This window comes from Garra rufa, chromosome 9 (genome assembly GCF_049309525.1).
Source record: "Garra rufa chromosome 9, GarRuf1.0, whole genome shotgun sequence".
Taxonomy (NCBI): Eukaryota; Metazoa; Chordata; class Actinopteri; order Cypriniformes; family Cyprinidae; genus Garra; species Garra rufa.
Window position 1 is genome coordinate 24,656,596 of NC_133369.1, and position 16,792 is coordinate 24,673,387.

The following is a 16,792-nucleotide window of genomic DNA, read 5'->3' on the forward strand; positions in this document are numbered from 1 at the left end:
AGAACTCTTCCTAGAGCTGGCCAAACTGAGCAACTGATGGAGAAGGGCTTTGGTAAGACTGGTGACCAAGAAGCCGATGGTCACTCTAGTTGAGCTCCATGATCATATGTGAAGATAGGAGAAAGCTACAGATGAACAAACATCAGTGCAACACTCCACTAATTTGGTCTTCTTATACATTTGGCTTTTTCAAAAACAGTTGGAAAAGCAAATGGTTACCTCATTTGTCCGAGAGAATGGCGTTTCTAAAAACCTATTATCAAGGTAAAGAGTAGCTTCTTTGAAAAAGCCAAATTTGTTAAACAGTGAAGCACACAGCAAGAGAGTGGCTTATAGACAACTCTGTGAATGTACTGAGTGGCCCAGCTAGAGCCTGGGCTTGAACCAAATCAAAAATTTCTGGAGATCCCTGAAAATGTACTTCTGCCCCCATACAAGCTGACAGGGCTTGAGGGGTGAAGAGGTGAGAAGAAGAATGGCAGATAATTGCCAAATGCAGATTTGCAAAACTTACCCATAAAGACTTGAGGCTGTAAAGATGGTTCAACTAAGTACTGAGTAAGGGGTATGAATATTTATGCAATTTACTTATTTCAGTGTTTTATTTTTAATACATTTGCAAAGTTGTCACAAATCTGTTTTGTGCTCTCAGATTTCATCAAAAATATCTTCATTTGTGTTCTGAAGCTGAACGAAGGTCTTACGGGCTTGGAACGACATGAGGGTGATTAATTAAATGACAGAATTTAAATTTTTGTCTAAACTATCCCTTAAAAATTCACGTTGAAACAACACAGTGCTCAAAATATGTCTATACACTGTTAAAAAGCTGCAGAGTCGAACACAAAATCACATTCTGTATGAACCAGCCGTAAAACAGTTGGAAAATCAAGCGGTTACCTCATTTGTCGGAGAGAATGCCGTTTCTAAAAACCTATTATCAAGGTAAAGAGTAGCTTCTTTGAAGAAGCCAAATGTAAGATTTCTTTAACGATTTTTGCTCATTACATAATTTCTATGCTTCCAATTAGTGTTTCTTCATAGTCTTAATTACTGTTATTGTAAAATATGGAAAATAGTAATCATAAAGAATGAGTAGGTGTGTCCACACTTCTAACTGGTACTAATTATGAGCTTTACACTTGGGAAATAAAACATTTGACAATCACTGGCTATGAGGTCACATGCCACTGAATCACATCAACTGAGACATTGCTAATCATCATTTCCCAGCAGTAAACGCTACAGCATTATGGAGACAATGAAGCGTTCCTATCTAATTTGATTGTTCCGCCACAGTCAAAAACAAGTCGTGTAAAATCCTCTATGTCGATTACATTATAATCCGTTTCTAATTAAACTGGGAAAACTATTAAACAGGCTTGTGGTTTCGGGTGTGACTTGGATATGCTACAGTGCCTCACAAGCATAATTTTCTCATAATAACCAACACAAATAATCTTTCTGTAAAACAGTGAAACACAACTCACCAATTTCCTGTAGATTGTTTAAAACTATTTGCCGGTTTGTAACTGCCGACAGCTCCACGCTACTCTCATATTTCACTCGACCGTGACCTCATAAATTATCCAAATTAAATTCTGTGGTCTTTAACAGGAGCCATTGGTCATGCTTGTGTTGTCCATATGTGTTGCATTAGTGTAGAGCAGCCTGCTTTTCACATGACGTACATAGCCAGTTTGCAACACCCTTTAAACCGCTAATCAACAAAGAGTTACTGAATTAGTCCTATTAAACAAGTCTGGCTTTAAACAGGACGTTCAAGGGTCTGGTATTGACTGAGACTGAGTCTAAGTTTTTATCAGTGTGAATAATGGTAAACACGCAATAGGTCAGACAGGGGTAATCAGAAACCAGACACGTACTGTATCTCTAATCTGATTGGTGTTAATTAGCTTGTTTAGACATCTGGTGATTTAGGCAGATTCTGTTAGCTATACTATTTGTCACATGAAAGGATTTGCCGATTTAAGATGTCTGTTTGATTAAATATCTTCCACAGTAAAATGAAAAATGCAGCTTGTATATAATCTAGAATGATAAATGGAGGTATGGAGTAATGCGATTTAGTATTTGAAAGAAATGCGGAGGTAGCATTTGGTCTTCTTGACTTCACAGGCTCTATATCAACTCCCTAAGGAATGCAGAAGGAACTGATAACACTGGCACAGCAATCCTAAGAATGTCACTGGTCACTGTGTAGCTCCACAATATTTATGGTCCCAGTGATATTTGACCACATGATAAATTATTTTACAAACATGAGAATGGAATTTTGAAATGGTCATTAGAGTTTTCTGTTTGAGGTCTGTACGTTCTATAACATACTAAATACAATAAATGAAAGTCATAATATGGAAGCCTGTTTCTGCTTCTGAGTAAAAAACAAAACAGACAATTTTGAGATTGTGAGATGTTAGTCACAATTACGAGAAATAATATTGCAGTTGTGTGATATAAAGTCATTAATGCAAGTAAAAGTAAAAAAGATGTTACAATTACGAAAAATAAACTTAAAATTTAGTCAATTTGAGCAATATAAAGTTTCGAAAAAACTGACACATTTACAAGAAATAATATTGCAATTGCAAGATGTCAGAATTTTGAGAACTAAACTTGCAGTTGTATATTATAAAGTCACAATGAGCAATATAAAGTCACAATGGGCAAAATAATGTTGCAATTGCAATACAGTATGTACAAATTTCGAGAACTAAACTTGCAGTTGTATATTACAAAGTCACAACTGGAAAAAAGCAGCAATTACAAGAAATAATGTCGCAATTGTAAGATATCACACTTTCGAGAACTGAACTTGCAGTTGTATATTAGAAAGTCACAATGGGCAATATAAAGTCACAATTGTGAAAAGAGTCGTAATTACAAGAAATAATGTTACAGTTTCGAGAACTAAACTTGTAGTTGTATATTATAAGTCACAATTGTCAAAACAGTCGTAATTACAAGAAATAATGTTACAATTGAAAGATGTCAAAATTTCGAGAACTAAACTTGCAGTTTTATATTATGAAGTCACAATGGCCAAAATAATGTTGCAATTGCAGGATGCCACAATTTCGAGAACTAACGCCTGTTTCACACATACTCCATCTGCAGTGCGTATGCAGTCCGTGTGCATTACGTATGCGGTGCAGAAACAGAACAAACTCATTTTGCTTTCACACAGGATGCGTTTGCAGTCTGTTCTTGATCCGCGGTTGTTTACCACAAACACAACATTTATCCGTTATTTTGATTTCAAATCCAAACATGCTTTTTCAGCATTGTGATCCTCTTTTATAACAATACAGTAATACAATCGTTCGTAGATATATTCACGTTTAAACTCAATAAATATAAACAACGTATTATTCAGTGCACTTCTAGATTTGTATATTAAGTTGTTCAAGCAAGTTGCAACACATTTAAACATAGGTATAACTTCCTTTTCATATTGATATAGGGCTATCACAAATATTTTAAATTAAAACTTACCACAGACAGAAACAGTCGGCTCTCGTGCCTTTCTTTCGCATTATATCTGTATTAAAAACAATCCCTTAAAGAACTTTTCTTTTCTACCTCCACAAGTGCATCTATTATGTTGCCTTGTTTATTTAAAAAGTTGTATATTAGAAAGTCACAATGGGCAATATAAAGTCACAATTGTGAGAACAGTCGTAATTACAAGAAATAATGTCGCAATAGCAAGATGTCACAATTTTCGAGAACTAAACTTGACTGTTTTTCACAATTGTGACTTTCTAATATACAACTACAAGTTTAGTTCTCCAAATTGTAGTTCTCCAGTTTCGAGAACTAAACTTGCAGTTGTATATCAGAAAGTCACAATGGGCAATATAACGTCACAATTGTGAAAAACTGGCATTTACAAGAAATAATGTCACAATTGCAAGATGTCACCATTTTTGAGAACTAAACTTGTAGTTGTGTTTTATAAAGTCAAAATTGTAAAAAACTAAAAAACTAAAAAAAAACAGTCACAATTGCAAGATGTCACAATTTCGATAATTAAACTTCCAGTTGTATATTAGAAAGTCACAATGGGCAATATAACGTCACGATTGTAAAAAACAGCCGCAATTACAAAAAATAATGCGCAATTGCAAGATGTCACAATTTTCGAGAACTAAACTTGTAATTGTATATTATAAAGTCACAATTGTAATAAAAAACAGCCGCAATTACAAAAAAGAATGCGCAATTGCAAGATGTCACAGTTTCGAGAACTAAATTTGTAATTGTATATTATAAAGTCACAATTGTAAAAAAAAAAAAAAAAAACAGCTGTATATTAGGAATTCACAATAGGCATTATAAAGTCACAATGAGCATATAAAAACACAAATGTAAAAAACAGTCGCAATTACAAGAAATAATGTCGCAATTGCAAGATGTCACAATTTTGAGAATTAAACTTCCAGTTGTATATTAGAAAGTCACAATGGGTAATATAAAGTCACAATTGTGAAAAACAATTGCAATTACAAGAAATATTGTCGCAATTGCAAGATGTCACAATTTTGAGAACTAAACTTACAGCTGTATATTAGAAATTCACAATAGGCATTATAAAGTCACAACGATCATATAAAAACAAATGTAAAAAAACAGTCGCAGTTACAAGAAATAATGTTGAAATTGCAAGATGTCGCAATTACAAGAACTAAACTTGCAACTGCACAACATAAGGTCAATATAGTAATATAGTCACAATTACAAAAAAGTCACATTTACAAGAAATAATGTCGCATTTGCAAGATTTGAAATCACACTGAGCAATATTAACTTACAATTGTAAAAAATAAAGTCACATTTACACGACAATGTCACAATTTCAAAATATAAGGATAACATTTTTATGTTCACTTGCATGAAAATAAAGTCACAGAACAATATAAAGTCCCAATTGTGAAAAACAGAAATAATGTCGCAATTGTAAGGTGTGTTATAAATAAAGAGAAGAGAAACTTGCAATTACTGATATAAAGTCACACTGAGTAATATATAAGTTACAGTTGTGAAAAGTAGTTGCATTTACAAGAAGTCAGTTTCAAAATATAAATCACAATTTTGAAAAATAAACTTACAATTGTGTGATGTAAATAAATACATTTACAAGAAATTATGTTGCAGTTGTAAGATACAAGTCATCATTACAAGAAATAAAGTTGCAAATGCGAGCTGTAAGTTCATATTGAGATACATTAAGTCAAAATTACAAGAAAAACATTGCAATACCTCTGCGGTGGAAACAGGCCTCTCTAAGTCATACCTCAAATAGGATTTAGCCAATTAGCCTTCCGAGTTGGCTTATAAATTGTCCACATGATTGAAGAGCTCTATTAGGAAGACCTTACTCAGCTACATAAACAAATTTTGTTCAAAGTTTTGCGTTTAAAAATTTGATTTATAGTGTGTATTGTATATATTTGGATAGGAGTTTCCCCTACATTTATTTCAGTGCGCTCAGTGCTTCAGGAACACACACACACACTCATGCCGGTGTAATTTATGAGCAGGCAGTTGTTTCTAGTCTGCTTCCGAGTTGGGTGCTGGCGTTAGCAGTGAAGTGTATTAGGTGTCCTGTCTTCTGCCCGAATCTAAACTCTGCTTTCAGTAAGGCAAGTCAGAGAGGCCAAAATATGCTGGCACACAATAGCACTGACATAATAAATGATCAAACAGCATTATAATATATCCCACCCACAGGACCAGCATAAACCACCTATTATGTGATAGATTTACCTCAGACAGCCTAAAGACAATGTATAAATCACATCAGATTTTCATCACATTCTAAAGTGTTTTCCACATGTGTGTTCTGAGTGGTGTGACTGTTTGCCACTCACCATGTTTGTTAGAGTCTATGTGTCAATAGGTATTTTTAGCTTGGGCTCTCACTGCATTGCAATGGCACTCATTCCCAAAATCCCAGCAACCCCCACTCCACTCACTCTCACTGTGAAGCCAGATAGAGCAGGAACGGGCAGAAAGAGAGTGAGTGGGGCAGTTGTGTCATCACATAGACAGACTATGCCGAATTAGACCCTCCCTGCTCTGTTTCCATGGAGACAGTTTGAAATAGCCCCCTATGATGGGCTGTTATAAAGGCCGACCTACCTGATCGCCACACCCTGACTCAACCGTTATTACCGTCAGCCGCTACATTGTTAGCCACTCATGTGCTCAGCGCAGAGACAGAAAATAACAGTCATTTGGGGAGAATCAAATTCTGTCTGATGTGGAAGAAAGAGGGAGGGAGGAAGAGAGACAGATTGAAAGAGAGAACCCATAATTAGGAAACACAATGAGCGTCTAACAAGGGAACTAATGAATTAGGCCACAGTCTTCCACAAATAAATGACAAACATGTTTATTCACAGATGGAAAAGACTGAGAGGCAGCGGAAGAGAGGGAGAGGAAGTTTAGTGAGATTTGTGCTGTAGTCACAGCATGAACTCCAGAGACACTCAAATACCAGATCTCTCGTCCTCTTCAGGCTCTCTTCATTTTTGTCTTTTCATGTTAAAAGAATCAGAGTCTCTGAAGGGTTCTTTAGAGATTTGGGAATGAAGTGAGCAGACTGATTGAAGAGTCTGTGGGTGGGGCCTTAAAGGCATAGCTGAACCAAAAATCAAATTTCTGTTATCATTTATTTACCCTTCTGTGGAACATAAAACAGGAATTTAAGAAAAATGTGATCTTTTTCGGTAAATTACAATAAATGTGGACTAGAAGCATCAGACAAAAAAAATCATACAAGTGGTCCAAATGACGCATTTAGTATATTTCAAGATGTCTGACATTGTACAAACGCTTTGTGTGGAAAAACATAACTTTTAGCATCATTATTTTAGTAAATACTCTAGTATTTATCATTATTATTATTCAGTGACAGCACTATTATACATTTTTTAACTAGCTTTCATTTTTATATTTTCAGTGTACCTTTTTCTTTTAGTAATTACTAAAACTAAAGTTTAAGTACTTTTTTTGGACAGTATAATTTTATGTTTTTTGATGAAGTCTCACCAAGCCTGCATTTGTTTGATCCAAAATACAGCAAAAGCAGTAATATTGTGAAATATGTTTTACTGTTTAAATTAACTGCTTTTTATTTGAATATATGTTCAAATGTAATTTATTCCTGTCATCAAAGATACATTTCATCATCATTACTCCAGTCTTTAGTGTCACATGATCCTTTAGAAATCATTCTAATGCTCATTTGCTGATTATTATTGTCAATATTTAAAACAGTTGGGGGGAATTATAGAAATGAATACTTTTATTTAGCAAGGATGCTTTAAATTAATCAAAAGTGCTGATGAAGACATTTATAATGTTACAAAGATTTCTATTTCAGATAAATGCTGTTCTTCTGAACTTTCTATTCATCAAAGAAACCTGAAAAAATTCTACTCAACTGTTTTCAACATAATAATAATAATAATAATAAATGTTGTTTGAGCAGCAAATCAGAGTATTAGAATGATTTCTGAAGAATGATGACTGAGTGGAGTAATGATGCTGAAAATTCAGCTTTAAAATTACAGAAATATATAAAATATTAAAATAGAAAACGGTACTTTGAATCAAATAAATGCAAGTTTGGTGAGCAGAAGATACTTAACTTTTGACTGGTAGTGTATTTTAGAGTTTTATTTTATTTCAGTTTTAGTAACTTTTTGTACATATTTCAGTTAATTGTCAGTATTTCTGATTTTTCCAAATTATTTTCATTTATTCCAAAAATGTTTTTTAATAGTTTTTAAACTTTAGTCACTAATAATAACACAGATTTACTGATAATTGTGAGGAAAATGGCAGAATTGCGTGATATAAACTAGCAATTGCAATTTGCGCGTTATAAAGTCAGAATTGCAAGAAACAGACTTTTTTTCTCAGAATTTTGATATAAACTCGCAATTGGGAATTAGAAAGTCTTGTTCTGAGGGGGCAAAAGACTGATATTTTCTCAAAATACTGCAATAAACTCGCAATTCTGACTTTATAACTTGCAATTTTGAGTTTATATCGTGTAATTCTAGAATTGTGAGATTGTGAACTCACAGTTGTGGATTAGAAAGTCGTGTTCTGAGGGGGGGGGAAGACTATTTTCTCAGAATAGCACAATAAACACAATTCTGACTATAACTTGCAATTTTGAATTTATATCATGCAATTCTAGAATTGTGAGATGTGAACTTAGAAAGTCCTGTTCTGAGGGGAAAAAAGACTGTTTTCTCAGGGAAAAAATACTGATAAAAATACCGATATTTTCTCAGAAGACTGATATTTTCGTAGAATAGCGCAATAAATTCACATTTCTGTCTTTATAACTCTCAATTGCAAGTTTATATCACACAATTCTAGAATTGTGAGATGTGAACTCGCAATTGTGAGTCAGAAAGTCCTCTTCTAAGGTGAAAAATACTGATAAAAATATCAATATTTTCTCCGAAGACTGATGATTTCTTAGAATAGTGCAATAAATTCACATTTCTGTCTTTATAACTCTCAATTGCGAGTTTATTTCATGCAATTCTAGAACTGTGAGATGTGAACTCGCAGTTGTGAGTCAGAAAGTCCTGTTCTAAGGGGGAAAATACTGATGAAAATACCGATATTTTCTCAGAAGACTGATATTTTCATAGAATAGCACAATAAATTCACATTTCTGTCTTTATAACTCTCAATTGCGAATTTATATCACACAATTCTAGTATTGTGAGATGTGAACTTGCAATTGTGAGTCTGAAAGTCCTCTTCTAAGGGGAAAAATACTGATAAAAATACAGATATTTTCTCAGAATACCGCAATAAATTCACATTTCTGTCTTTATAACTCTCAATTGTGAGTTTATATCACGCAATTCTAGTGTTGTGAGATGTGAACTCGCAGTTGATTATTTCCCTGCGAGGGGGAAAAATACTGATGAAAATACCGATATTTTCTCAGAAGACTGATATTTTCGTAGAATAGCGCAATAAATTCACATTTCTGTCTTTATAACTCTCAATTGCAAGTTTATATCACACAATTCTAGTGTTGTGAGATGTGAACTCGCAATTGTGAGTCTGAAAGTCCTCTTCCAAGGGGAAAAATACTGATAAAAATACCGATATTTTCTCAGAAGACTGATATTTTCGTAGAATAGCGCAATTCACATTTCTGTCTTTATAACTCTCAATTGCAGGTTTATATCACACAATTCTAGAGTTGTGAGATGTGAACTCGCAATTGTGAGTCAGAAAGTCCTCTTCTAAGGTGAAAAATACTGATAAAAATATCAATATTTTCTCCGAAGACTGATGATTTCTTAGAATAGTGCAATAAATTCACATTTCTGTCTTTATAACTCTCAATTGCGAGTTTATTTCATGCAATTCTAGAACTGTGAGATGTGAACTCGCAGTTGTGAGTCAGAAAGTCCTGTTCTAAGGGGGAAAATACTGATGAAAATACCGATATTTTCTCAGAAGACTGATATTTTCATAGAATAGCACAATAAATTCACATTTCTGTCTTTATAACTCTCAATTGCGAATTTATATCACACAATTCTAGTATTGTGAGATGTGAACTTGCAATTGTGAGTCTGAAAGTCCTCTTCTAAGGGGAAAAATACTGATAAAAATACAGATATTTTCTCAGAATACCGCAATAAATTCACATTTCTGTCTTTATAACTCTCAATTGTGAGTTTATATCACGCAATTCTAGTGTTGTGAGATGTGAACTCGCAGTTGATTATTTCCCTGCGAGGGGGAAAAATACTGATGAAAATACCGATATTTTCTCAGAAGACTGATATTTTCGTAGAATAGCGCAATAAATTCACATTTCTGTCTTTATAACTCTCAATTGCAAGTTTATATCACACAATTCTAGTGTTGTGAGATGTGAACTCGCAATTGTGAGTCTGAAAGTCCTCTTCCAAGGGGAAAAATACTGATAAAAATACCGATATTTTCTCAGAAGACTGATATTTTCGTAGAATAGCGCAATTCACATTTCTGTCTTTATAACTCTCAATTGCAGGTTTATATCACACAATTCTAGAGTTGTGAGATGTGAACTCGCAATTGTGAGTCAGAAAGTCCTGTTCTAAGGGGAAAAATACTGATAAAAATACCGATATTTTCTCAGAAGACTGATATTTTCTTAGAATAGCGCAATAAATTCACATTTCTGTCTTTATAACTCAATTGTGAGTTTATATCACGCAATTCTAGTGTTGTGAGATGTGAACTCGCAATTGTGAGTCTGAAAGTCCTCTTCTAAGGGGAAAAATACTGATGAAAATACCGATATTTTCTCAGAAGACTGATATTTTTGTAGAATAGCGCAATAAATTCACATTTCTGTCTTTATAACTCTCAATTGTGAGTTTATATCACACAATTCTAGTGTTGTGAGATGTGAACTCGCAATTGTGAGTCTGAAAGTCCTCTTCTAAGGGGAAAAATACTGATAAAAATACCGATATTTTCTCAGAAGACATATTTTCGTAGAATAGCGCAATTCACATTTCTGTCTTTATAACTCTCAATTGCAGGTTTATATCACACAATTCTAGAGTTGTGAGATGTGAACTCGCAATTGTGAGTCAGAAAGTCCTGTTCTAAGGGGAAAAATACTGATAAAAATACCGATATTTTCTCAGAAGACTGATATTTTCGTAGAATAGCACAATAAATTCACATTTCTGTCTTTATAACTCTCAATTTTGAATTTATATCACACAATTCTAGTATTGTGAGATGTGAACTTGCAATTGTGAGTCTGAAAGTCCTCTTCTAAGGGGAAAAAATACTGATAAAAATACCAATATTTTCTCAGAAGACTGATATTTTCTTAGAATAGCGCAATAAATTCACATTTCTGTCTTTATAACTCTCAATTGCAGGTTTATATCACGCAATTCTAGAACTGTGAGATGTGAACTCGCAGTTGATGATTTCCCTGCGAGGGGAAAAAATACTGATAAAAATACCAATATTTTCTCAGAAGACTGATATTTTCTTAGAATAGCGCAATAATTCACATTTCTGTCTTTATAACTCTCAATTGTGAGTTTATATCACGCAATTCTAGAATTGTGAGATGTGAACTCACAATAACAGGTTAGAAAGTCCTGAGGGATAAAAATACTGATATTTTCTCAGAATAGTGCAATAAACTTGCAATTTCAAATGTATACCACGGAATTCTGAGAAAAAGGTCAGAATTGCAAGTTTACATCTCAATTCTATCTTATATCCCATAATTTTGGCTTTATAACTCGAATTGTGAGTTTGTATCACTATTCTGACTTTTTGAGATGTGAACTTGCAATTACGAGAAAAAAGTCAGAAAAAATAAAAAGTCGCAATTTTTTTTTTATATTCATATGGAAACTGGCTTCCATAGTGGTTTTTAAGGTTCTTTATAAATACATTTTGATTTTATTTCACTTTTTTATCTGTTCCTCAAATATCTTATGACTTCAGAAAACTTTTATGGTAACTTTGCATCCTTTTTGAAGGATTTTCTTTTAAAGCTCATCATAAATGTATGGAACTGACAAAGAGAGATCAGGACATTCAGATCTTCAGAAGTTCCACAGAAGAAAGAAAGTCATACAGGTTTGGTCAATGACATAAGGATGAGTAAATAATGACATCATTTTAATTCTGGGGTGAACTTTTTCTTCAAATCCTGAGTCTTTATGTATATAATGTAAGCGGTCAACCAGAGCAAAAACATCTAACCACATGACACAAAAACACAGACAGACACAAACGCAATTACCGTCTGCTAAAGAACACCTGCGGTCACACTCACCCATCTGTTTTAATCTTCCAAGGAGATTTTCCTTAGAAAGAGAAAACACACAACAACACTGTAATGTTTAAAAAAAAAATCTAAATCAAGACGCAACATAAATGTTTCTGAATACATTAACGTTCAGGCGCACAAACGAAGGACATACAGACTCTTAATAGGGGTAAACATGATAAATGCTTATACAAACATGTCTGAGAAAACTATACACAACATAGAGAAGAACAACAGGCTCAACAAATGATTAATGGGATTACTGTTGAGGAAATGACTGTGGGTCTGGGAATAGCTTGTTTGAACTCATAACACTGAAGATGTGCTTCTCTGTTCCTGATTTGACAGACTTCAGATCTATGAATGCATTGATGCAGATTCAAACAGAACATCCTCCAGCTATGTGAGGTGACTGATATCAGTTCTGGAGCAGCAGAGGTTGTGCCTGGTGCATTTTTACTTCCCAATACCCAAAAAAGAGATCAGAGAACTGACACCCTTCTGACCCCCACCCAGACACCCACCCGCTGCTGCAACCTGACCCTGTGACCTCTGACACCTTCACCTTTTGGAAAAGCTTCAAGGGAGTAACCTAAAATGGTCGGTATCTTCAAATGTGCAAAGCAATATGTTTAACATGCAATGGGTCAATGCTACCATAATCAATGCAAGATAAAAAAAAAGAAACTCAATGCCAATGTAAATGACAAACTAAGATATGGTTCACATTCTTGGGTGCATTTACTCTGTTTTTTAATTGTTGGTCTGGGTAAACAAGCTCTGAATGGAAGACTTTGACCTTTGCAATGCACCTCACTGTTGTTCTTAAGCGTCTTGCACCATGATCGCTCCGTAAAATGTGGTGCGTTGTTTAGTTTAGTTTATTTTGATTAATGTTTAAAAATGTAGTATTTTAATTTTGGGAAACTTTTACTTTACACTTTTTTTAAATACACAATTATTATTATTTTTTTTTTTACATTTCAGAAAAAGTATGTCTGAAACATTAGCAACTTATAAAATAATTTTATTTTTTAAATAATAAATGTATTTTAAAATAGTAGTACTGTTTAAATTATTGTTGTAAAACTGAATAATTATGATTAATCACATCCAAAATTAAAGTTTGTGCTTACATAATATGTGTTTACTGTGTATGTTTATATGTACTTATAAATATACACACGTGTATATTTAATAAATATATGTAATTAATCATGATTTTTAATCGATATATATATATATATATATATATATATATATAAATATTTATAAAGTATTTATTAAATATATATATTTACTATTTTTAAATATATTTATTATTTTTTAAAAATATAATGATTTTAATTTTATTTTAATTTTATTATTTTAAATATATTTATTTATTTTTTATTTTATTTATTTATTTATTTATTTATTTTGCTAAAGAGAAGGGGTCTTATGTTACAGACTATTTTTTTTTTCTAAAAGAATATTCACTAAAAGCAGAAGACAATGCATGTTGTACATAAAACATTCTTTGTAAAAATTTCTAAAGATTTCGACAGAGAGGATGAGCTTTATGTATTTGAACCAGAATATACAAACGATGAACTTCGATATGGACGTTCTACATCAGAACGCCGGCTTCTGACATGCGTCGTGGTACTCGGTTGAATGTGTGTCAAAGACTGACGGAAGAGAAGAAATTGTTGAATAAAGTCATTATTTTCATTTTCTTTGCGCACAAAAAGCATTCTCGTAGCTTTATAAAATTACAGTTACACCACTGATGAACTATTTTATCAGTGTTCTTACTACATTTCTAGGCCTTGAATGTGTCAGTTGCGTTGCTGTCTATGCAGAGTCAGAAAGCTTTTGGATTTCATCAAAAATATCTTAATTTGGTAAGTAATTAATAACAGAATTTTCATTTTTAGTTAATAGAACTATTCTCTGATTGAATGATTGAGGTGTTCTGTTGTTAGATGTAATAATGAACTTAGCAGTAGCATGTACTCCCGGCATCTGAGCCACTGAAGACACAGAGGATTAACATTACTTTCGTTTTTGAAAGGAAAGCGCCGATCCCGATCTACATATGCATCTATGTTCATGCTAATCATTTGTGATGCAGCTTCACCCACAGCAGAAGTGAGTATAAGGGTTTTTTATGCATCTTTGCAAATGGCTTTACTTAATCATGTGGTAGTTAACAAGTTTCGCAGCTAAAAATGGCTCAATGCGGCTAAAGTAAACATTACAGCTTGTCATCCCACTGCAGAGAGGGGCGGGGCGAGCAGAGCTCATTAGCATTTAAAGGAACATGCAACCAAATAGCTTGCTCTAAAACGGGTTGATTTTGACAAGGTAAAAAGAGTGTTTTTACACTACCATTGAGAAAGTTTAATCAAAGTATGTTATAGACTTCTCATTAAGACCCTAAAGAATCATATCAGCTTGTGGAAAATGGGCATCTGATGACCCCTTCAAGTGCTGTAATAAAGTTTTTAATAAAAAAATAAACATTTTGTATAATTGTACATAAAAAAATGAATGGATGAATTACACAAGCTTGTAAAGTATAATGGACTTCAACAGACTTTCTGAATACTTCCGTCCTTGCAACAGATACTTATAATGGCTTTGCTGCACAGCCTTATTTGACACAATGTATGTCATCCAACTTACAACAAACAATTTGCATTTGGTCTATACATACAGACAAACTAGGGATGCACCGAATGTTCGGCAACCGAAGTTATTCGACCAAAAATAGCAAAAAAAAGCTCTTTCGGTGTTCGGCCGAATAAGTGAAAAGGCTAAATAAATTATACCGAACAATGACGTGACGTGGTCAAATAGTTCTGTAATAAAAAATAACAAAGTAACACAAAAATAATGATAACAATCATTACAACAGCTCTATTAATACATTTATTATAACATTCTCCTTTGCTCAGCAAGGCTGCATTTATTTGTATATTAAAAACACACACCTGATTCAAGAAGTCTTAAAAATGGCCAAATAATATTTTACTAACTTTTTATTTTAAGTTAAATTGTGCTTTGTTAGTAGGCTATAATGTCTACTAGAATGTTAAACATATTCAGTGTTAAATATTTTTAAATAGTTGTTTTGTAATTTTTTTCTCTTGCTTAAAAAGCAAGTATTGGCTATTTAATTTATGTAATGGCGAAAACATTGGCAAAATATATAGGGGAAAAACACGAAAAACCGTGTTCGGTAATCGGCCTTCGGCCCAGTGTGTAATTTTGTTCGGCTTTGGCTTCAGTCAAGAATTTTCACTTTGGTGCATCCCTAAAACAGACATAACAGGTTGTTTTCTCCAGAAAAGTAGAAAGCACAAATGCAGATTATGGTCGAATAGTTGAATTAATTGCTAGAAATTACTTTAAAAAGCTGCCAAGTTGTATAAATGTGCAAGGTCACAGCTCAGAGAGAGAGATGCACAGGGCTTTGAATACCAACATAATAGTTTGCATACATAAAGCATTGCATATTTTAATAGTTCACTTTCACCAGTCATCTCTATGATTTATGTAATTAAATGCTGATTTAAGTGAGGAAGCGCAGATCATATGTACACCCATGAGTCCACATGTATGCACCCCTCCCCACTAACACACACACAGCTGTTGAGGGGCAGAGCGGCCTGATCACTCTCACAATGTCAGGCCTGCAGAATGCGAGGAAGCGACACAAACTGGCATTCCTCTCATTCCCTTAGTAAAGCACATAATCTGTCCATCTCTCCCTCACTCGCTATGGATCCCTCCCGCTACCTCAGTTACCAATGTCACACACATAAATCCTCCCCCACCTTCACACACACACACACACACACACACACACACTTGAAGAATGGCAGGACACTCTCTGTTCTGTCCTCTCCGGTGTCCTCTTTCAAAATGGCTGGTTGTCTCAGGGGCCCAGAGGTTAGAGAGCTTCTCTAAAGTGTCATAAGAGTGTAAAAAGACAGGGATGATTCAGGGAGGGTGTGTGAGTGTTTTGTGAAATGAGATCAGCCACATTTGGTGTCTGAGGCTCAAAGGAATGTAAGACTTTTGACTTTGTCCTGTGTGCATGTGTGTGTGATGTCGAAAGACAATGACAGTGACAGAGAGAGATTCCTCCTGGTCTTATGTTATAATCACATCACAATACTGCTGAAATATCAGGCATTGTATGAAAGTCAGACATGTTTTTAAAAGTTGGATGAAGTACAGAGATTCTGTACTTAAAGTATAAATAACCTGATGAAATATCATTTCTTACTCTTTGAAAATAATTTAGACTGGTGCTGTCAAATCAATTAGCTATGATTAATTGCATCCAAAATAATGTACATATTATATATGTGTGTGTATATTTGAACATTTATGTATTTTTAGCAGTAAAAACACTATTATTATTATTATTATAAATTTTGACTAGTGCTGTCAAATCAATAATTCATGATTAATCACATCCAAAATAATGTATATATAACATTTATTTCTTACATACATACATGTATATGTGTATATTTAAACATTAATGTATTTCTAGCAGTAATAAAACTATTATTATTAATTTAGAGAATAATAATAATAATAATAATAATAATAGTGTTAATAATGTTAAAAAATATATAAAAATGTATATATATATATATATATATATATATATATATATATATATATATATATATATATATATATATATATATATATATATATATACTATACATGTATTTATTTGAGAAATATATATATATACTGACTATATATAATGTAATATATTTTTTTGGATGCAATTAATCACGAATAATCGATTTGACAGTACTAATTTAAATAAGACCCCCTCTCTTTAGCAAATTAAAAAATAATTATATATTTTAAAATAATAAAGAATAATATATATATAAATTATACCCCCTC